Below are 23,526 nucleotides of genomic sequence, written 5' to 3' on the forward strand. Positions count from 1 at the left end.
GCTTTAGGCTTCGGAAGCGTAAACCAATTGAGTTCTAGATCGACACCCCATGATGTTTCATCATCTGAGTTTTTCAGACTATCCTCTATCATTGGAATGGAAAATAACTCTTAATTCAAGTACTCCTGGTCGTCAAGCCCATCTACCAGGCTTGAGAGCTGGGCTACTCTCAATGCTACATTGTGGGGCCCTGCCCCTTGAAGGGTCTTGCACCTCGTCTTCGGTTCTTCTCTTCGAAGATGATCCAACAGTGATGGAAATTAGGCCTTTCCAACATCACTACCAATGTCACTCCAAATATCCTTGAACCAACCACCATCAGGTCTGCAACCTTTGCATTTCCCCCAATACCTTGCTCTCCGTTCCAAGAAGACCCTGTGGTATGGATGGGATCAACCCTTTGCTCAATGCAGAATGGAGTGCAGCAAAGGAAATGTCAACTCAACCTCTTTGGAGAACAACATGTCGAAGAGGACCCTGACGCCAGCCCGTCTGCAGCCCAGCGTCTACAGTTCAGACCAGCTCCAAGTCCAAACCGGAGACAGAGAGACAGCAGGCTCCAGAGGCCAGGCAGGTCTCGAAGCCTTCGCTCATGAGTACCAACTTTCAAATCCCGGTTGCACACCGTCACAGTGCACAGGCTGAGCAAAGGCTTAGCAGGGGTCGGGCGTTGAGCCCAGAGACCAAGTAACAGACTTCTAATCCATGATTGCCTGTGGGCCATGGTCAGCATGGAAAAAAGCCTTGGAGCCAATACGACGCCCAACTCCAGTGCCGAAAAATGCCTTACAAGCCTTTGCTGTTTTCGGAACAATAGCTCTGCTGACACCATCGTTTGCATCGAAAGCCCCTTTGGCCCCGAAATATAAACTGGCACTAAAAGCCTGGCGATGAGCCAGCAGACTGCTTTGATGTTGAATCGCTCAGCACTGAGACCCCACTACTCCCTATCACAAGATGATACACAGGGTGGCCATCTTCCATAAGGTTAACCTACATACCATCCAGGAAGATGAAGGCTTTCTGGTTGAGACGCTGTCCACCACACAGCAGACCCTGCAGGTTTTGCCCATGCTCAAGCGCATACTCAGAACTGTGTCTGACATTCTAAAAGAGCCCATCAAGGCTAGGATTGTCACTCCAAGAGTATACAAAAAAATATAAACCCTCACCTACAGACCCTCCCTACATCTGCAACCAGCTGTCTTCGGATTTTCTGGTGTTCCACACTGCACGCAAACGCACCAAGGCCCAGGGAACTGGTGATGCCCCATCCTCGATAAGGAGTGTAAGAAGATTGACCCAGCCGGCAAGAGAGTCTCTGTGCAGTATGTCACTCAAGGAGGATAGCAAATTCAATTGGCTTTGATATCTCATTATGATAGAGCCCACATGGACAAGATGGAGGAACTTCTCCAGCTCCTCCCAGACCAGTATAGGCCACGATCTGAGGCGCTCTTGACACGACTCGGGGATCAATTCTAGTGTCCTCATTAAGCGACATGCTTAGCTTAGAGTGTCTGGCTTCAAGCCAGATGTCCAGCAGAATCTGTTAAATCTGTTGTTTGATGTCGAACATCTCTTCGGGCCACAGATGGATCAGATGCTGGAGAAGATTCAGAAGGACACTGATACTCCCAAGGCATATGGGTAATCTCCAGGCACCCTCTCCCAAGTCTTCTTTTGTAGGCCCGAGTACAGTGGGTCGCGAAGACCACCTCCTCTGACACACCTCTCACTTATCAGCGGCAACAGTGGCAGCAGCAGTCCAAGTTGCGTTACACTAGGGGAGGTTGTAGCAGAAATAACACCATGGACAGTGGTAAAAGGGTAAATAACAGCAGTGGCAAAAGAGATGTCGCCAAAGGGGCTGCCTCCACAAAGCAGTGACTCCAGATTACAGAGGTTTCTCTCACAGTAGGAAGACATCACCTCAGACCAGCAGGTCCTATTCATCACCGGCCAGGGTTACTGCTTAGAGCTTCCTGCACCCCCACCAAACATCCTATCCTGCAAACACACTGGGGCCGATTCACAGAACTAACTTAAGACAAAATCCTAAACTTACTACTTTTGGTATTCACAGAAGTTAGGATTTTGCCTTAAGTTTGTCTTAAGACAGACTTAAGTTAGGATTTTGTCTTAAGTCTGTCTTAAGACAAACTTAAGACAAAATCCTAACTTCTGTGAATACCAAAAGTAGTAAGTTTAGGATTTTGTCTTAAGTTAGTTCTGTGAATCGGGCCCACTGTTTCCACAGAACATCAATGCCTCCATCATGAAGAGGTACAAGAGCTCATTCTCAAAGGATCCATAGAACCAGTGCCACTACATCACTTAGAAAATGGGTGTACTCCCTCTTCTTATTTCTATCCAAACATGATGGGACCCTCAGGCCAGTATGTGGGTCAGGCCACTTAACGTGTACATTCTGTCAGAACAGTTCCATGTGGTCACTCTGCAAGATGTCATCCCTCTACTGCAACAAGGCGACTTCATAAGTGCTCTCGATCTGAAGGACGCCTACTTCTACACACCCATAAACCCTGCTCATCGCTGCTACTTGTGGTTTGTGGTAAGTTGTCAGTATTTTCAGTTCAAGGTGGTGCCCTTCGGGGTCACTACTTCCCCCAAGGTATTTACAAAATTCCTTGCTATGGTGATCGCTCAGCACAAGAGGAGTGACATCCACGCATTTCATCATTTAGACAACTGACTGATCAAGGGTGCAAACAGACATCAGTATCTCTCCCACACTCAGGTTTCCATAGACTTTTTACACAGTTTAGGCTTCACTCAATACAGTCTAGTCCTCCCTTCAACCTCTCCAAGTACAGCCCTTTCTGGGCGCAGCTCTCAAAATAGTTACCAGATAAGCTTACTCCTACCAAGCTCGGGTCCAAGCTTTCCAAAATTTACGGCATCTTTTTCTGCCAGATTACCACTTAATCGCCAGAACAGTTATCAGCCATCTAGGTACAATGCCCTTTTGCATTGTCATAGTCTCTCATGCGAGATTACACGTGTGTCCTCTACAAGAGTGCCTAGCGGCACAATGGTAACAAGGGGTGGGTCAATGTGAGGATCTAGTGTTGATTTTGGACATAACCAATTCCTCTCTGCAGTGGTGGAACAGCAACATCCTTTTGCAGGGCCAGCCCTTTCTAGATCTAGTGCTGCAACCACGGACACTTCCTCCCGTACGGGGTGTGGGCACATCTGCAGCATATGATATGATATGTGGGTTCCCCACCAACCAGGATTTCACATCAATTACTTGGATCTGCTAGCCATCCAGCTAGCACTGAAGACCTTTTTCCATCTGGTCCAACACAAGGTGGTCCTTATCAAGACAACATGACAGCCATGTTTTACTTTCAGAAATAGGGAGACACACACTCTCCCCAGGTGTCAACACTGGTGCTGAACATTTTGCGTTGGACACTTAACCACAATATACATGTGTTAGCAGAGTACCTTCCGGGAGTAAACAACAACTTTGTAGACCTGTTAAGCAGGACGCTGCAACAAGTCCATGAGTGAGAACACCATTCTCAAGTCCTACTCTCATACTTCCATTGTTGGGGGTTTCGGATGCAGATCTCATTGCAGACACTCAAAATGCCAAAACTTTGCCTCCAGGTATCCACACCCACAGTCCAAAGGCTATGCACTATGGATGAACAAGTCAGGTATATTTGCCTATGCTTTTCTCCTCTCCCACTCCTTCCGTTCGTGGTTCAGAAGCTTTGATAGCCATCCCTAACCCTCATCCTGGTGGCCTGGTGCATGACGCTTGTAGACTTTTCACTGGTTCCCCACATGCAACTACTTAACCGGCCAGAACTTCTCATGCAGAAACAATATACTATCAGGCATCCGAACCCCATGCAGTTCAGTCTTGTAATTTGGCTCCGGCAGTCCTAGAGTTTGGTCACCTTAATCTGCCTACATAATGCATGTTTATCCTTAAAGAGGACCGTAGACCCACTACATAGGCCTAATATGCGGCCAAGTGAAAAAGGTTTGTCTCCTATTGCCTTCCCAATCACTAAGATCCCTTTAAACCAGTGGTCCAAGATATAGTCAGTTACCGTCTTCATATTTAGACATCGGGCCTCGCGTACACTTCCGTACGTCTTCATCTGACACACCCTACCCTGAGCTTCACTCAACTCCTTGCTAGTGGAAATCGTTTTAGATTTTCTCTAATGAATAGGTTATCACCAAGCTTCTGTAGCATTCAACACAGCATGGGTAGTAAAGTGCAAGCTTCTATTTGCAGTAATACTTTGATCCAAAACAATTGAAAGAAAAGCCATAAGGGAGAAGGAAAGGAGATGGGAACAATGGCAAAAAAGCGTCAAGAGGTAACAGATTGATGGGAAAGAATCTACAAGAGTAATATAAAGGGATAGGGAGTGCAGAATGGTGGATGAAAGGGGCATGAGGTGCAATCAAGACTTGGCAACCTTGATTTTTTCTGACTCTGACCTTTGGAAGCGCTTGCGGTGGGCGTCTGAGTAAAGTTGTGAGCCTCAGAATTTTATCATTTACAATTGAAGCACTGTTTGTTGAGTAATAGCATCTTCACTTCTGGGAAGACCACAAACGGCTACCACTACTTTGGGTTGGTGGTCCTTGGTTTACTTCCTGTCTAACACCTCCCCTGTTGGAGTACTGTGGTTTCTAAAACTAAGACAAAGTTTGTGACAATGAGCAATGAGTTTGTGCTTTTCAGTGCTTCTGGCAGGTGATCACCTTTTGCCCCAAAGGAAACACATATAACCCTTACTGGTTTCCTTAAATGTTTCCCATTCGGTGGACCACCTATCGCTCCAGTGGTAACCTGCTTGATCAGTAGTAGTTGCACAAAGAGGGTTGAGATTTGCCTCTCTGGATTGGAAGACTTACACTGCACATCGTGGTGACTTATGTGTACCAAGAGTGAGCTGAGAATCTGCCTCTATGGGTTTAACCACTTCTGTGCTCATGATGGCTCCAGGCCGTCATGAGTCACGGTAGTCGTGTGCTCATGACGACCTGGAGCCGTCAGAACGTTGCCGCTCCTCCCACACGTGTTTAATTCCCCGCCTGTGCGGGCGAATTAATGAATGGGCGGTGTCCTCTTCTCTGTGACTGAGAGGGCTTGTGGCAGTGCGGGATCAACAGTATTCATAAACAATTTATCTTGAATATTATCTATGATAAGATGGTCTGAAACTCTAGTGGATTCACACACCCGATCCTTAATCTTTGAATCTTTCTCTTCTCAACTTCTTCGGTTATTATAGAACGTCTAATTTCAGATTGATTCACAACTTTTAAATTTAACGCTTGAGAAATTAATTGAACCATCATGCAGTCTAGCATTAGTAGTCTACAATTAACCCGATAAAACTATTTGCCAAATGATTAGCCACCACGGAGAAGATCTTACTACATCGTGGTTTCAGCGTATAGTTTGAGGGTCAATGAGAACAATGGAAAAAGTTGATACGGGTTACCTGACGAAGGCCTTAATGCCGAAACGAGTGTTGTGTTTTTCTTCTCTTTATATCGACCGCCAGCATTTATACTATTCATTAACCCCTCCTTTAGGTTTTAACTGTGTATAATATTGATTTGTGTATGTTTGTATAAAATAATGTATGTGAGTGAGTGAGTGTACACTTGTAAAGCGCATGGCTACCAAAGGCCTCCCAGCGCTGGAGACAAGCATAAACTAAGGCAAAGCAGCCGGCTCAGGGGAACTGTCCTGATATTTATATGTAAAAAAGGATTATAAAAAAAATACATAAATATATATGAAAAAAAGAAGTACACACTCGCTATATGTGATGAAATTATAAAGCAAAGATAAATGAATAAGGATAAATATTTTCATATCAAAAGAACAACTGTCTGTAATAAAATGATGTGTAAACAAGTCTAATATGCACTGTTTTCGTATAAATTAAGGCCTGGTTTTTTTTCATTGTGAATGTATGCTCTTGATCTTGTGGCTAGCTTGTTGTTTACCTTTTCGGAGTTCTGATGGCTCCAGGTCGTCATGAGCAAAAGCCTACAGTGACTCATGACGGCTGGGAGCCGTCATGAGCAACGCGGCGCTGCGCCCACAACCCCCCCACACCACGGCAAAATTCACGCTGCAGCGAAGGGCTTAACTATAACCTTACTCCTAGAGCTTCCATAACAAAAACCAGTTAAACAAGCATTGGTAGTGCAATTGGTCTCACATTTCTTTTTTAGTTAGAGATATTGCCATTGTAAAAGTTAATGTTTTTACCTATGTGTATGTATTTGGTGTGTAGTGGAATTATGTGGATTGGATTGAATTAGTTGTGGAATTGAGTGGCATGGAATTGTGTGGTGTGGAGTGGATTTGTGTGGAGGAATTATGTTACATGGTGTGCTGTGGAATTATGTGGATAGTGATTGTGGTATTGAGTGTACTAGAATTATGTGCAGTGAGATTGTGTGTTATGATGTGCAAATATGTGGAATGGTATTTTGGGTTGTAGAGTGGTATGTAGTCGAGTTTCATTATGTGGTGTGCTGTGGACGTGTGTGGTGTGTTGTGCAATTGTGTTGTTGAGTTATATTTGTTGGTTTGATGTCGAATTATGTGTTGGGGATTGGAAATGTGCTGAGTTGAATAGTGTGGCATGGAACTTTGTGGATAGTTTTGCCTTTTTGGTGTCCAACGTAGAACTCTGGGCCAAGGCCCAGCACAAAACTAGAACACAGGCACCAGGTAACGGTGCTCTACTGCACCACAACATTAACCGAAGAGGGCATGAGTTGGGCACTAAAAGAATCATCCTGAACAAGGAACACACCGGTGGCTGCCAGATTCCAGCACAAATCAGCCAACAGGAAAGTACTCTGTAGCCCAGACTCTGTTGAAAAAGATACCACTAACTAGTATAAAACAAGTGGATTAGGAAATTAAGCTAAAGTGACTTTTTAATTTTTGGAACATGTCTGGCTTCTATGGGAAATAAAATATTGTGTCCCTCTAAAATGTAAAAAGGGCACACGTGTCCGGGGAAGCAAGAGAATGGCCAGTGCAGTGGGATAAGCGCAAAAGCTTGGAACACGCAAGCTATTGCAGAGGCATCGTCAGTGAGCCCCATGGAACAGTACTCAACATGGACCCAGACACTCTTAAAGGAGGTTACAAAAAGGAGTATATCAGCACTTTTCCAAAGAATCAGGGGGAGAGGAGACAGATCGAACTACAAAAGCCATCACACCACCAGGTGCAAAAACTGTGACACCTCCTGCTTGTAATGCTCAGGTCACAAGGCATGCGTTGGAAGGTTCCGAACATAACGTAGGTCAGGTTCACACTGTAATGTGGATTATAATGCAATGGTCACCTTCCGTGCTCTCCAAGTTTGGACCACGGCAAGGGGGTTTACACTATAGTTGCACATTTACATGAAGCTGAGGGGAGACGTGGCAAGTATACTGCGCCATACACCGCCAATGAACGGGTTCCCAAAATTCTAGCGCATACTTGCGTACAGAGAACCTCAGTAGAATTAAGAATCCTGTACAGTTTCAACACATCAGACCCGATCAAATATGCAGTTGTTAAAGCCCGCAGAACTCTCGAAGAACCTAAAACAAATCCGGAAGCAGATCACGGAGCCTTGACATCATATTACCTTTGAGCGACAAATTGGCTGTAACAATTTACTAATCAGGCCTTATCTCACTGCCTGTCCTCCCACCGGTAGCACACTTTGTTGTGAAATTTTCAGGGCAGAGCGTAGTGTGGCACACCCCCGGTTGGTAAGGCCCCCCAACCGCCCGAAGGACTAACGGGGCGCCGTCGCGGTTTTCCCGGAACCTCCCTGCGGCTCCAGGTCTTTGGCTCAGGCACCCTTACTGTGCCAGGCAGAGGTACCCTTACTGTACCCGTCTGCCGCAGTGGTACCCTTACTGTACCAGTCTGCCTCCAGATCGCCCTGTAACTCCGCCTGCAACACAAAAGAAAACATTAACACATCCAAATCAGCATGCCACTTGCCAAGCTGCTGGGTACGAGGATAGGGTGGGTGCAGTGAGGCAGGCAGGCGCAGGATAACCGGTACCGAGGCCGGACAGGGGCAGCCAGGAGGGTGGACGACCGGCAAAGAGGTCGCATGCAGGGCTGCAGGGGCCTAAGTACCCGGCCCGCCCCCAACACCCCCTCCCCCGGATGCACGTCACTGGTGGTGCACCCGGCCGGGGGAGGGGCAGGAGCACGAGGACTGACGGAGGTGGGGGGGCTTCGACTAATGGGTCTAAGGGAGCTGCCCTGCTGATGTCCCCCTTTGGGGGACGCGGGCAGCGGCATAGTGCCCACACCGTCACCCGCTCCCCCCCTGCATTTTATACACTTGCCCATATAATGATTACACAGGACACATTGTTATGGGTAATAACTGCTGCAGGTTTATTTTCATACAACAAAAGGTATGACGATTTTGTGGGTTATCTTACGGGCGATCCAGGGCAGGCAGCCCCTCGCTGCCCCGCCCGCCTTATGAGCCATCCGGCACGGTGGGTCGACGCCCGGACAGTGCAGCCTTTGCTGATCCCCTTACGGATCACGTGATCATGTCTTATACTCCCGCCCCCCCTTTCAGGGCGGAGCGTGGTGTGGCACACCCCTGGTTGGTAAGGCACCCCAACCGCCCGAAGGACTAACGGGGCGCCGTCGCGGTTTTCCCGGAACCTCCCTGCGGCTCCAGGTCTTTGGCTCAGGCACCCTTACTGTGCCAGGCAGAGGTACCCTTACTGTACCCGTCTGCCGCAGAGGTACCCTTACTGTACCAGTCTGCCTCCAGCCACGACTCTTCTCCCCGGTTTTTTACACTTAGAGCGCACACGTGCCGAACAATGCCGAACGAACCGCAACCACGACACCCTTGCACACGGGGCCTCGGATCGTCCCCCCACACCGCTCCATTGCCCCCTCCCCCCCGCACAGTACCATACTGGAGGGGGGGGAGAAACATGTGTCCGAAAGAGCTGCCGCACCCCTGCACTCACCGCAAAGTCGCTGCCCGGAACACAACAACTAGGGGAACCGACACCAGACATGGAAAGACCGCACTCGAAAATCAACGTCCGGGCAGTGCAGCGAGGCAGGCAGGCGCAAGATGACCAGTCCCGAGGCCGGACAGGGGCAGCCAGGAGGGTGGACGACCGGCAAAGAGGTCGCATGCAGGGCTGCAGGGGCCTAAGTAACCGGCCCGCCCCCAACGCGCCCTCCCCCGGATGCACGTCACTGGTGGTGCACCCGGCCGGAGGAGGGGCAGGAGCACTGCCCGGGCCTCCCCCTCCACGAGGACTGACGGAGGTGGGGGGGGGCTTCGACTAATGGGACTAAGGGAGCTGCCCTGCTGATGTCCCCCCGTGGGGGACGCGGGCAGCGGCATAACCTCAGTAGAATTAAGAATCCTGTACAGTTTCAACACATCAGACCCGATCAAATATGCAGTTGTTAAAGCCCGCAGAGCTCTCGAAGAACCTAAAACAAATCTGGAAGCAGATCACGGAGCCTTGACATCATATTACCTTTGAGCGACAAATTGGCTGTAACGATTGACTAATCAGGCCTAATCTCACTGCCTGTCCTCCCACCGGTAGCACACTTTGTTGTGAAATTTTGATCCTCTGCTAAGAGCCATAGATGTAATGCAACAAAAAAAACACAGCCTGTGATGTCAACACCCACCAGTCTACAAGGGTTTCAATGCTGCAGAAAATAATGTAAAGGAAAGTGTGGGTGCAAAAACCCTGCAAAAAGTTGCAGATTGCACAACCAGGTCTGAGTGACAGAGTGAAGTTCAAAACAGCCAATGCCACCATAATGGCGTGACGCAAGCAGCGCAGAGAGCATGTTCAAAGGGTGCTGCATTCAGTGCCCAAAAGGCTGGATTATAGAAGCGCTATAAAGCAAGGACTGTAAGACATCTTCCCAAAGGATGGGTATCACCCTGGCAGGAACTGGCCACAATCTGACAGTGTAGTAAATAAAAGGTAGAACTCGTCCGAGACCGTCCTTCTTTGAAGGCGGCTCCTAAGAAGTCCCATTAGTGGCGGTTTCAAGAGCCCCCTTCTGCTGTGCGCAAAGGCCTGCAGATGCTGGGTGGTCAGGACGCGGCCAATTTCCACCGCTGAGAGCAGGGAGGCTTTCAGCAAAATACCACACACACAAAGCGAGATCACAGCAGGGGTGATTTTCGGACCACGACGTACCTTCGATTCCAACCGAGAAGGCCAAACAATCATGGATGGCGTGAAGAAGTGCCGCAAGGCAAACAAAACAAAACGCCCTGCAGGGGCGCCTTAGGCATGTGCAAGCTGTGCACCAGCACAGGGCCGCCAAACCCCAGGGGCCGCCACGCCAATATATATCCTTAATACAATAATCGTCTGATGATGGATACATATTTGCGTAGCGAACCCTGGCAGGGATTTGGCAGCCTCCGACTCTGTTCCACTTCCAAACTCCCTGACTCCCCCCTCTTCACTGGCCTCCGCGCCTGCGTTCCTCTGGGGGCCCCCTACCTACGCTCCCTGCCCTGGGCTGCCATAAGCCTAGAGCCGCCCCTGCGCGCTGGGTGCATGTGCACTCTGCAAAATTAAAACAAGCATTGAAAATGCAATAGGTCTCGCCTTTTATTAAGTTAAAGCCATTTGCTTTGCTACATAATACCATTAGCAAAGCAAATGGCTTTAACTTAATCAAAGGCGAGACCTATTGCATTTTCAATGCTTGTTTAGAAATGTCTGTGCTCTTTAGACACTTTACTGCTAGAATTTTGGAATTGTGCCAGGGTGGCTTTGCGCTGGTTTTCCAAACATTTGTATCTTCATCTGTATATTTTCTTAAAGAGATATTTCCATTGGTAGAAACTAAGTATGGGCTGAAAATCCGTTTCTCTCGCGTAATTTGCGAACTTTTGGCAATTTCGCAGTCCGCGGATCGCCCGAAATTGTCAAAGAATTCGCAATTCGCGAGTTCGCGGATTTTTTTTGCTTGGTCGCTCTTCAAAAATACAATCTTGCGTGCGTGGCATTGACTTACCGTGATTCTGAGTTCGCCGAGTTGTTTTCCTTCCGGTTTGCGTGCGCTGCACCATTATCGATCTTGCTGCGTGATCGCGCGAGACTTTTCGACCTCGAGTACGTCATGGCGTGATCACGCAAGACTTTTCGACCACGAGTACGTCATAGCATCCCGCCATCATGCACTGCAAGACTTTCAGAACGCGAATTCGTCATAATGGCCCGCGATAACGCATTGCGAGAATAAACAATTGCGAACACGTAGATGCGCCGCGCAGCTGACATCCGGCGGGAGATTTGAACATCTTGCTTTCCCGAAATAGCAAAAATTGCAATTCTGCACAAGAAATCTATTGCTGGCAGCATAAACCTTCTGAAATTGATGATTTGGATCAGGATAACTCCTCAGATTGACATTTGGCTGCACTTTTTTGTGCAAGGAGTGCATTTTTGGGGTGTTTGGAGGAAAGAAGTGCCCCATAGTCTCCAACTTCCTGTTCCTGTCCAGCAGGCTCCTCCCACTGCTTTGTCCATGTCCTGGTCACTTTTCATTTGGATCTGGAGCTGGAAGGATTACTCTTTGTGGCTGCTGCTGGATATTTGTATTTGAGGACTTTTTGTTTGGATCACTTTTGGAGTTGAGATTTTACAAGTATGTTGGTGTTGTTTGTTTGGGGCATTGCAGTTGCTGCAACTACAATTTATAAACTTTTTCACAACTTTTAAAAAAATAATTAAAATATATTGTGGGTAGCAGCAGTATCTAGTAGGCCCAGGGCTAGTCATGGGTGCAGGATACAACTGTTTCTGTGAGTTTTGTTGAACTTAAATATAATTTACGGCATGGATTGCATGGAATTGAATAGCTCACTGTTATTATATCTATGTGGATGTTTTTTGTAATTTTGGGGTGCGTGTTACAGCCACCCTAGCCAGTAGGCCCAGGGGTAGTCAGTGGTACATGGGCCTAGTCTTTCTGTGTGTTCTCTTGATTTTAAACATCATTTAGGGCATGGATGCCATTGAATTGGGGTGATTTTTGTGTGTATTTCTATTTTTTGGGTGTTGTTGGGGCCTGGTCCAGGGCCTGGCCATGTGGGTGGGGGCCATTTTGAGGTCTAGTCCAGGGCCTGGCAATGTGGGTGGGGGTCTAGGGGCCACTTTGAAGCCAGGCAGTGTGCTTTGTGCTATAGGCCTGCAGCCAGTCTGCCTTGCTTGCTTTCATCCGTTATGCCCAGGGGTAGTCAGCGGTTCATGGGCCAAGTCTTTCAGTGTGTTCTCTTGATTTTAAACATCTTTTAGGGCATGGATGCCATTGGATTGGCGTGATTTATGTGTGTAATTCGATTTTTTGGGTGTTGTTGGGGCCTGGGCCAGGGCTTGGGCATGTGGGTGGGGGCCATTTTGAGGCCTGGTGCAGGACCTGGCTATGTGGGTGGGGGTCTAGGTGCCATTTTGAAGCCAGGCAGTGTTAGTTGTGCCATAGTCCTGCAGCCAGTCTGCCTTGCTTGCTTTCATCCATTATGCCCAGGGGTAGTCAGTGGTGCTTGGGCCAAGACTTTCTGTGTGTTCTCTTGATTTTAAACATCATTTAGGGCATGGATGCCATTGGATTCGGGTGATTTTTGTGTGTATTTCGATTTTTTGGGTGTTGTTGAGGCCTGGTCCAGGGCCTGGCCATGTGGGTGGGGGTCTAGGGGCCATTTTGAAGCCAGGCAGTGTGCTTTGTGCCATAGGCCTGCACCCAGTTTGCCTTGCTTTCTTTCATCCATTATGCCCTGGGGTAGTCAGTGGTGCTTGGGCCAAGTCTTTCTGTGTGTTCTCTTGATTTTAAACATAATTTAGGGCATGGATGCCATTGGATTGGGGTGATTTTTGTGTGTATTTCGATTTTTTGGGTGTTGTTGAGGCCTGGTCCAGGGCCTGGCCATGTGGGTGGGGGTCTAGGGGCCATTTTGAAGACAGGCAGTGTGCTTTGTGCCATAGGCCTGCACCCAGTCTGCCTTGCTTTCATCCATTATGCCCAGGGGTAGTCAGTGGTGCATGGGCCAAGTCTTTCTGTGTGTTCTCTTTTTTTTAAACATCATTTAGGGCATGAATGCCATTGGATTGGGGTATTTTTGTGCGTATTTCGATTTTTTGGGTGTTGTTGGGGCCTGGTCCAGGGTCTGGCCATGTGGGTGGGGGCCATTTTTAGGCCTGGTCCAGGGCCTGGCCATGTGGGTGGGGGTCTAGGGGCCATTTTGAAGCCAGGCAGTGTGCTTTGTGCCATAGGCCTGCAGCCAGTCTGCCTTGCTTTCATACATTATGCCCAGGGGTACTCAGTGGTGCATGAAACAACTCTCTCTGTGTGGTCTCTCTTCTATTAATTTAAACATCCATTTTGGATTAGAATTGCAATTTTTATTTTGGGTCTTTCCGTTTTTGGGTGTGTTGTGTTAATAATAATAAATGCCTAGTTGCAAATATTAATTGAAGCACAACATATGCAACATTTATTTAACTGATGTTCCTCTGGCTTCCTTTGCTTTAGGTGCACAAAGACTGACAACCAGGAATCATCCTCATCATTATCACTTGTTATAGTGCCAGGAAGAAGTCCTGCTGCGGTGTGTGCGCAACGTCACGTGACGTCACGTGTGGTGGCCACAGACAACTCTGCAACTTGTGCAACTGCGTCCTGCTGTTCTGACATCTGAAGAAGATGGGCCCAAAGAAAGGTGGCCGTAGCTCCTCTACCAAGAAAGTTGCCAGTGCCACTGCCAGTAAGAAGGAGCAGAAGAAGCAAGTGGCGCCACTTACCAAAGAGACTGGTGTACCGACAGACACTTTTGTGGGGGGAAAAAACTACGCACGCGATATCCTTTGTTTTAAAAACTGCAACTATTGTACATTTTTTACTCTGTCTTACCTGCTGATCCCGGTCGGCGCCTCGTTCCACCGCGGCAAGTGCCGTTTGCTGCGGAGGGCGGTCACGACCTTGGGCCCGCCCCCTGAGGGTGTTTCTCTTCGCCAGAGGCGGGGACGGTGCCTATTTAGGCTGCCACACATTTTCCCGCGCAGCGGACGCGCTTGAATCACTAGGCGCTCAGCTGTTGTGAAGTGTGCGCACGAGATATCCTTTGTTTTAAAAACTGCAACTATTGTACATTTTTTACTCTGTCTTACCTGCTGATCCCGGTCGGCGCCTCGTTCCACCGCGGCCAGTGCCGTTTGCTGTGGAGGGCGGTCACTACCTTGGGCCCGCCCCTGAGGGTGTTTCTCTTCGCCAGAGGCGGGAACGGTGGCTATTTAGGCTGCCACACATTTCCCGCGCAGCGGACGCGCGCGGCAGGTAGCCGGCGGGTCGCCAAAGGCGAGCCCGTCAGCGCCCGTCTGCGCCCGTCCTGGCTGGTCCGTCGCCCGTTGCCAGGACCCCTGGATGACATTTATTGTGAATGGCTCCATATGCTAGGGAGGAGTTATTTGCTCTCCGGTGCCAGGAAGCCTGTGCGGTCCATCTCCTACATCCAGGCTCTCACTGCCTACGATGTCATCACTGTGGTTTCACTGCCACTGAGGACCCACTAATTCCACCGCCGGGAAAGATCACGAAACTAAAAATATTGAGCCTGAACTGCAGATCGCTGGTTAGGCACCACGAGGATGTCTACGATCTTCTGGTAAATCATTCCCCGGATCTGCTATTTTTAACAGAAACGTGGTTAACGAATGATTCATCAGCCATCCTGACTCTGACCTTACCCCCTGGCTATCTAATACAAACCCAGAATAGACCAAAGAGAAGAGGGGGCGGATTAGCAGTGATTTTCAAATCCACCTACTCCTGCTCTCTCTCCCCTATAAACAGTCAATTGTGAATGCGCTCTTTTTAAGATAAAGATCTCAGATATCTTTACTCTTACAGGGCTCCTGATTTATTGCCCCCCTAGCCCTGCAAGCGCCTTCCAGGAATCTCTGGTTTCAACTATTTCTACGCTAGCGTTACAGTCTGCAAATTTTAATATACTCGGGGATCTTAATCTCCAACTCGAGTGTTGTGAATCCCCCGCTGTCTGAGAGCTTCTGGGTGACCTTGAGGCCTGTCAACTCACTCAGTTAATCAAAGGGCCCTCTCACCTGGCAGGTCATCTACTTGATCCGGTATTCTCGAACATTTCAGGAGCCACGGCCTCTATCCCTAGCCCCCTTAGCTGGTCGGATCATTTCCTGGTCCAATTTTATATTAAGTTCCCAGTCAGCCCCAGAAAACAGCTCCCCCCCCCTCTCTGGAGGCGCCCATGGCATAAATTAGATGGTGCCACGTTCGTGACCAGACTAAAAAACTCCCGTCCAGACTGGCCAGAGAATCTGGAGGAAGCGGACACAGTATATAGAGAGTGGGTTAACAAATCTCTGGACTACTGCATTCCCAAGAAACTGTCCAGGCCCAAGCGCGAGCAGTCTCACCCCTGGTACTCTGAGGCACTGGCAGGCCAGAAAAAGCAATATAAGCTATTGGAGCGTATCTGGAGGCGATCTTATGATCCTCAGGCCAAAACCAACTTCAGATCCGCTACCAAAGCTTATCATAGACTCATAAAGAAAGTCAAGACCAACTACTATACTGAACTGATTAGCTCTAGCTTAAACCGTTCCAAAGCTATCTTTTTGTTAGTGAAGGACATGACTAAGTCACCAGAGGGACTTAGCTGTACGATAACATCTGACCTACAATGCGAAGAGATAGCCCGTTTTTTTGTCGACAAAGTCCAAGGGATCAATAACTCTCTTAAATCTGGCGGGTTTGTCCCAACGGCCCACCATGCCTTAGACTCACTGGAACCCCCCTATTCACTTCATGCCCTCCCTCTTATCTCACAGGCCAATATGGAACTTCTGGCTGTAAAAGTTAAGTCTGGGTCCCCGGAAGACCCCGTCAAACCAGAAATGTTTAAATCATTCCAGGACCCTATCCTGGTGGAGGGTCGGGAACTGATTAATAGATCTTTTCAGTCCGCCATCATCCCTAAATCTTGGAAACACGCTAAGGTTGTCCCTCTATTGAAGAAGCCCACCTTGGACCCTACCAGGCCCGAAAGCTTTAGACCTATCTCTGTTACCTTACCTGGCCAAGGTGGCAGAAGCGCACGTGAATGCCACTCTGACCAATTACTTGGAGAGTAACGGGATTCTGGATGAATCGCAAAACGGATTCCGGTCTAACCACAGCACGGAATCTACCCTAGTGGCCGTCACGGAACAACTGAGGGTGACACAAGATCTGGGTGGCACGTCGGTTCTAGTCTTGCTGGATTTGAGTGCGGCGTTCGACACGGTCTCCCATGAGATCCTACTGAGAAGACTCTGGGAGATCGTAGTCAGGGATGGAGCCCTGGATTGGTTCGTGTCTTTTCTATCGGACCGTTCCTTCCAGGTCCATGCTCCGCCGTACTCATCCAGGCGACTCCCGCTGTGCTGTGGTGTCCCGCAGGGGTCGGCACTCATCCTCCCCCGTTGTTTAACGTGTATGTCCACCCTCTGGCCGTGCTGGCTAGAGAACGTAAGAGCAAATTAATTTCATACGCGGACGACACGCAACTCATTTTCTCCTTCTCCATTAACATCGCTGTGGACCGAGCCAAATTTCAAGAATATATTCTGGCCATCTCAAGTTGGATGACCATGAATTGCCTGCAGTTAAATTCATCAAAAACTGAGGTACTTCTGATTGGCAAAGATACTCACAAGTGGGATGTCCACTGGTGGCCCCCCACGTTAGGCCCACCTCCCGTCCCTAAGAAGTAAGTAAAAAACGTGGGCGTGATTGTGGACAACTCACTTGCTCTAGAGTCCCACGCAAAAAGAGTGGCTGGCACGTGCTATGGTCGCCTATTGTCTATCAAACTGATTTTTTTTTAACCATCTGTACGCCAGACAATTGTCCAAGCCCTTGTCTTATCGCACATAGACTACTGTAATGGCTTAATGCTTGGCTCCAACTTGACAGCCATTAACAGACTCCAAAGAGCCCAAAATGCTGCCGCTCGCACTTTGTTTGCTCTACCAAAACACTGTCACACGTCCCAAATTCTGCGGCGTTTACATTGGCTTCCGGTGAAACAACGCATCCACTTCAAAACCCTCTGTCTAATGCACAAAATTCTTCATTGCTCTGGTCCTCAAATCTTACGAGATCTGTGTTCCTTCTATACTCCTACCCGTGCCCTCCGCTCGGCAGACCTTCACCTTGCCTGTACTATTAAAATCCGGAAGAGTAGAGCTGGCGGTCACTCCTTCAGATATTTAGCCTCGAAACTGTGGAATTCGATCCCCTTTGAAGTGCGTGCCACAAAGAACTACCTGTCTTTTAGGAAAAAAATCAAAACCTGGTTGTTCCCCGCCATCTAGGGTATCTAAAAAGGCGCTACACGTCACTTCTATATTAATACTGCTAGATCTCTCTGCAGCCTTCGACACGGTCGATCATGCCACCCTGATCAACCGTGTCTCAGCAATAGGCATTCAGAACAAAGCCAGAGAACTCCTCGCCTCCTTCTTAGCTAACCGCTCACAGACAGTAAAAATGGGCCATTTCACCTCCCATACCTTCACCCTTCCCTGCGGAGTACCACAGGGCTCCTCGCTAAGTCCGACACTGTTTAACATTTATGTTTCGGACTTAGCGAGGGTGATAAAGTCCTACGGCATTGCCCTCACGACCTACGCCGACGACACCCAATTGGTGTTATCTGTACACAACGACGGTGCGACAGTTGCTGCAAACTTTCAAAAAGGAATGCTGGCAATCAGTTCCTGGATGTCATCAAACTGTCTCAAATTAAACTCGGACAAGACCGAGGTGATGACATTCGGGAAACTGGAACCGACTTGGTCCCCTCAATGGTGGCCAACTGAGATGGGATCTCCACCAGAACCTGTCACCAAGGTTCGCAACCTTGGAGTTACGTTTGACAATAAAATGACCTTCCATCATCATGTCAACTCTGTGGTCTCCTCATCCTTCTTCACCCTGAAAAAAATAAAAAAACTTCTGCCCTACCTTCCCACTTCAGCCGGCAAAACCCTAATCAGCACTTTGGTTCTCGCCAAAACAGACTATTGCAACACCCTCCTTCTGAACGCCCAGGAAAAAGTCCTTAACAGGCTACAGTTAGTTCAGAATGCCTCAGCCAGAATCCTACTGGGCATTCCTAAGTTCACTTCCATCTCCCCGTATATCCAACAACTGCACTGGCTCCCAGTCAGGAGCCGTACAAAGTTTAAGGCATTGTGCATTGCCTATAAAGCCATTAACAACTTTGGTCCACAGTTTCTCAAAGACGCCCTCTGCCCGCTTGAAAATCCAAGAACGCTTCGCTCCTCCTCAGCTCATCTGCTCAAAGTTCAACGAACAAAAAAGGCCAACTGGGGTGACAGATGCTTCACGATATCCACAGCCAAACTTTGGAACGCACTTCCCCTTTACATCAAAACGGCCCCAACGCTCATCAGCTTCAGGAAGAAATTAAAAACCTGTTTTTTCTCACATTAAATTTCTGCCATAGCTATCGTTCTGTATACTGAGCGCCGAGACACCCCCGGGTAGTTGTGCGCTATAAAAATCGCAAAAATCATAAACATAAACATAAACTTCTATGGGCTAGGTTGCCTTGCCCTCAGGCATGTCTGCAAGCGCTGGGACGCCCCGTTGCTGGGGTAGCCATGCGCTATACAAGCCAACATAACATAACGCCTGCAGCAGCGGTATCCGCCGGGGACCAAACGGGTAGCAGCACCTCCGCTTCATTAGTCTCAGTGCCACCACGCCAAGATAGGCCCAAGTCCATAAGTGCTGCAGAGGCTGCCTCTTTAATTGCTCTTTCACCATCGACCAGTGATGTTGGCATTGACTCATCACAAAGTAGCATCCAATAAACGCAGGCTGTAACTCATCTGACAAGTGTTCAACCACAGCTGCAACAACAACCACAGGTGCAACAAGGTTAGGCGCAAGGAGAGGCGCTAGGAGTGGCACTAGGAGAGGTGCAAAGCTATCCCATTGTCGGTCATGCTAGAGCACCAACTGAAGGTGGTGTCTTCAACGTTCCGAGATGATGCTGAAAAGCAAGACGCATATCAGTTGGCGGAGAGGTTATTAAGCCGCCTAGTTGACAATGAAATGCTTAAAAACATACATGCAGAACAACATTACATTTGTGCCACTATTCTGGATCCACGGTACAAAAAGGCACTGGCCAGCAATACATTAATTTCTTTTTATGAAGCAGATGTTTCCAAGTACAAACATTAGCTAGCTCTGTCAGCCACTCGGTTCGAAAAAGAGCAACAGGAAATTGAAGGAACCACCACAAGTACTACTGAAGCAGCAGGCCATCCGGCGTCAAGGTCCACTTTGTGGCCGAAGGCAGTCACATTCCCTCACAGCCGTTACCTACAGCAGCAACCGTATCATCATCATCACCTGCACCAGGCCCAGCCATAATATTGTCGGAAGCGGATTGGAGAACTCATCATGGGTTTGCTTGTTCCAGTGTTGATGCAAAGGCAACAGATGGTACACAAAGTGGAGCACCCATTGAGGACCTTGAGTGGATGGTGCAGGCCTATCTGGATGACCCAACAGAGGTCTTCTTGGATCAGAACCCATTGGTGTATTGGTATGGGAAAAGGCCTCAATGGCCACTGATCACCAAGCTGGCTCTAAATTATTTGGCTTGCCCACTCGCAAGTATGTCTTCTGAACATGTTTTCAGTGCTGCTGGTGCCATTGTAACTTCAAAAAGGACCCGCCTCTCGCCCAAAAATGTGGAGAGGTTAACACTGATCAAGATGAATCAGCACTGCATACCACCAGATTACAAAATACGTGAATCCACGCAGGAGGAAGAGGACACCGACTTCGGTGACGGAAGTTCTTCTCTGTTAGCTGACCTACTCCAGGTTCAATTCACAGAGTTTGAGGATGAGCTCTACTTCCCTGGCACCTAGGCCTGAAATACTGACTTTCTTTTTTTCGTCCCTATTCACTTTTATTCCTGTGTGTCTTCCTTTGTTTTGCAAGTTTTACCACAACAAAACTCTAATCACAACAAATCCATCAGCAGCACTGTCTTCGTCTGATTTCCTTATTGAAGGTGCCGCTGTCTGCATTCCTGAAGTTCACAAGTTCACAACTCAGTCATGCTCCTCTATCCTCCTCCTCCTGAGACTCCCCCTATCCATGTCCCTCAAGGCAGATGGCTGGATTACGCAGAATCAAGAAACTGTCACTTCGTAGATGAGTCCCATCAAAAGAAGTGGGACTGGAATTACGGACTGTATGCTGACTGTTACTTCTGAAATTGACATGAGAGGCTGCCCTGTGGGCCCTCCTTCACTTTAAGAATAATATGCGGACAAAAAGTGGAACAGGTAATGAATGATGAGATGGCATGCAGTGGACAACACTGGCTGTCTGGCTCTGATGAAAGCAATTGCTGTTTGTTGTGCATAAAATGAATCATATGTGTTCTGTTATTATTTAATCATTTACACACTAAATGTAACTCTTCTACTCTGTTTACCTTGTTTACTGCAAATTGTACTTCTACTGCAGGGGCCACTACGTTGCATTTTTTAATATGGAAAATGTCCTTGGACTCGCCGTGTGTAGACTGTGACTGCATGAACAACATTGAGTTTGCCAATACCATGATGATGATGAGTCTTGATGATCAAGGTTACATAATATCTTTACCTCCGCATCCCAAGGAGGAGATCAAGAGTCTCGGGATTTGGTTGGAGCAAGATCTCTCCTTCAGGACCCAGGCTACTAAAATGGCAGGTGTTTGTTTTGGCCTTCTCCGGTCTGTGCGTAAAGTTCTGCCCCTTCTTCCTTTGCTATCTCGGAAGCTTTTGATCCAGGGGCTGATCATATCAAGACTGGATTATAGCAATGCTATTTATCTGGGTGCCCCGGAGGCAACTTTGAATAAATTACAACAAATTCAAAATGCGGCAGCACGATTACTTGAAAACATCCCCATGTCACGGTCGGCCAAACCTGCACTGAGCGCACTGCATTGGTTACCGGTGCGTGAAAGGGTGAAATTTAAATCCCTCTGTCTCGCGCACAAAATTTTGCAGGGCATAGGTCCTCCTGTTCTGCAAAGTTTAGTCACACCTTACAGGGCCAGCAGAGCCTTGCGTTCGGACCAAAAACCCATGCTTAAGACCCCTAAAGTTAAAAAGGCCCGCACAGGGGGAAGAAGGTTCTCTGTGAATATTGCTGTACTTTGGAATTCACACCCCTTAAGCTTGCGCGCTGAGACTTGTCTCCTTCGTTTCCGCAAGCATTTGAAAACACATCTTTTTGTTAACTGCTGACCCTGAATGCTCGTGATTGTTACCTCTGTTCTGAAAAGGGCTGGGATGTTCCAGGGTAACTATGCACTATATAAGACTGCAATAATAATAATAATAATAATAATAATAATAATAATAATATCTTTACAATCACTCACTGGGATGGATGGATCATCATCGTCGGTTTACGGAAGAACTATGGTCATTTTGTGAGTGGAAAACAGGTAAACAAGTCAACAACAACCACAGCAGAACTACATGTCTGTCTAGTCGTGTTATGGAGTGGTGGAGCCAGTGTAGTGTTGTTATGCCAGAGTCCACACAGCAGTTCATATAAAATTGCGGCTATGTGGCTTGCTGCATAAAATTAGATCTGCTTTGTCTGTCTGTACCAAAGAGGTATGCTACATGGAGGTTGGTTCACTCAGTGGTTCCTACCTTGACCGTCTGCATGGCCCTGGCCTGCTATGTGCTAATTACTATCCTCGAAAAGGAGACTCAGAGTACGCGCTTAGAAATGATGCTTGTATGTAATATTGTCGCATCTGAAAGTCAATCAATCAATCAATCATTTGTATAGCGCACTACTCACCTGGGAGGGTCTCAAGGCGCTTGGGGGGAGGGGTATGCTACTGCTCGAACAGCCAGGTCTTGAGTTGTTTCCTGAAGGCGAGATGGTCCTGGGTCAGCCGAAGGTGGATGGGGAGGGAGTTCCAAGTCTTGGCAGCCAGGTAAGAGAAGGATCTTCCTCCGGCGGTGGCTCTTCGGATGCGTGGTACGGCTGCGAGGGCAAGGCTGGTGGACCGTAGCTGGCGGGTGGGCGTGTAGAAGGTCAGGCGGTCGTTGAGGTACTTGGGGCCCAGGTCGTGGAGAGACTTGTGTGCGTGGGTGAGGAGCTGGAATGTGATCCTCTTGTCGACGGGGAGCCAGTGCAGGTTCCTCAGGTGGCTGGAGATGTGGCTGCGTCGGGGGACATCCAGGATGAGTCAGGCGGAGGCGTTCTGGATGCGCTAGAGTCTTTTCTGTAGCTTGGCTGTGGTTCCGGTGTAGAGGGCGTTTCCGTAGTCCAGTCGGCTGGTGACGAGTGCCTGGGTGACAGTCTTCCTGGTCTCGGTCGGGATCCAGCGGAAGATCTTGCGAAGCATACGCAGGGTGTTGAAGCACGATGAGGAGACGGCGTTGACTTGTCTGGTCATCGAGAGGGAGGGGTCCAGGATGAAGCCCAGGTTGTGTGCGTGGTCGGTTGGCTTGGGTGCGGTGCCCAGGGCTGGGGGCCACCAGGAGTCGTCCCAGGCGGAGGGCGAAGATCCCAGGATGAGGACTTCCGTCTTGTCCGAGTTCATTTTCAGGCGGCTGTCCTTCATCCACTCGGCGACGTCTTTCATCCCTTCGTGTAGGCAGGTTCTGGCGGTGTCGGGGTCTCTGGTGAGGGAAGCAGTAATTTGAAAGTGCATCCATCCAGGACGTATGGACCACATCTAAGCATGAGCGCAAAATCCGTTACGCTCGCGGATTTTGCGAATTTTCGGTAAATTCGCGATCCGCGAACTCCCGCGAATTTACCGCGAATTTGCAAATCCGCGAGCGGCGGATTCCGGGGGCAAAAGTTCAAGCCTTGCTGGCCTGTTGTAACTATTTTACGATGGCGCCGGCAAGCTGCCAGCGCCATCCTAAAATAGTTACTAAGTTAGCTTCAACAGGAAGCTCTAATAGATAAAATAAAGCAGGTGCTCGAGCACCTGCTTTATTTTATCTATTAGAGCTTCCTGTTGAAGCTAATTTAGTAACTATTTTAGGATGGCGCTGGCAGCTTGCCGGCGCCATCGTAAAATAGTTACAACAGGCACAAAACGGTGGCGTCTTCTTGAATAAATATGAAGGGCAGGGTTCATTCTGGCACGATGGTCCTGGCACAAAAATTAAACCTCAACCGGAAGCACTTACAGATATCAATTAAGCATGTGCCCTAGTTGAAGCTTAAATTCAGTGACTCATTCATCGGCCCAAAAAACAATCGTGAGCGTTGTCAAGGCTGGGCAGATGTGCCTTCTTCCCAAATATACCATCGAAAATCAGCTGTGATGCTGGACAGAGGCCTTTGCATCC

This window comes from Lissotriton helveticus, chromosome 7 (genome assembly GCF_964261635.1).
Source record: "Lissotriton helveticus chromosome 7, aLisHel1.1, whole genome shotgun sequence".
Classification (NCBI taxonomy): Eukaryota; Metazoa; Chordata; class Amphibia; order Caudata; family Salamandridae; genus Lissotriton; species Lissotriton helveticus.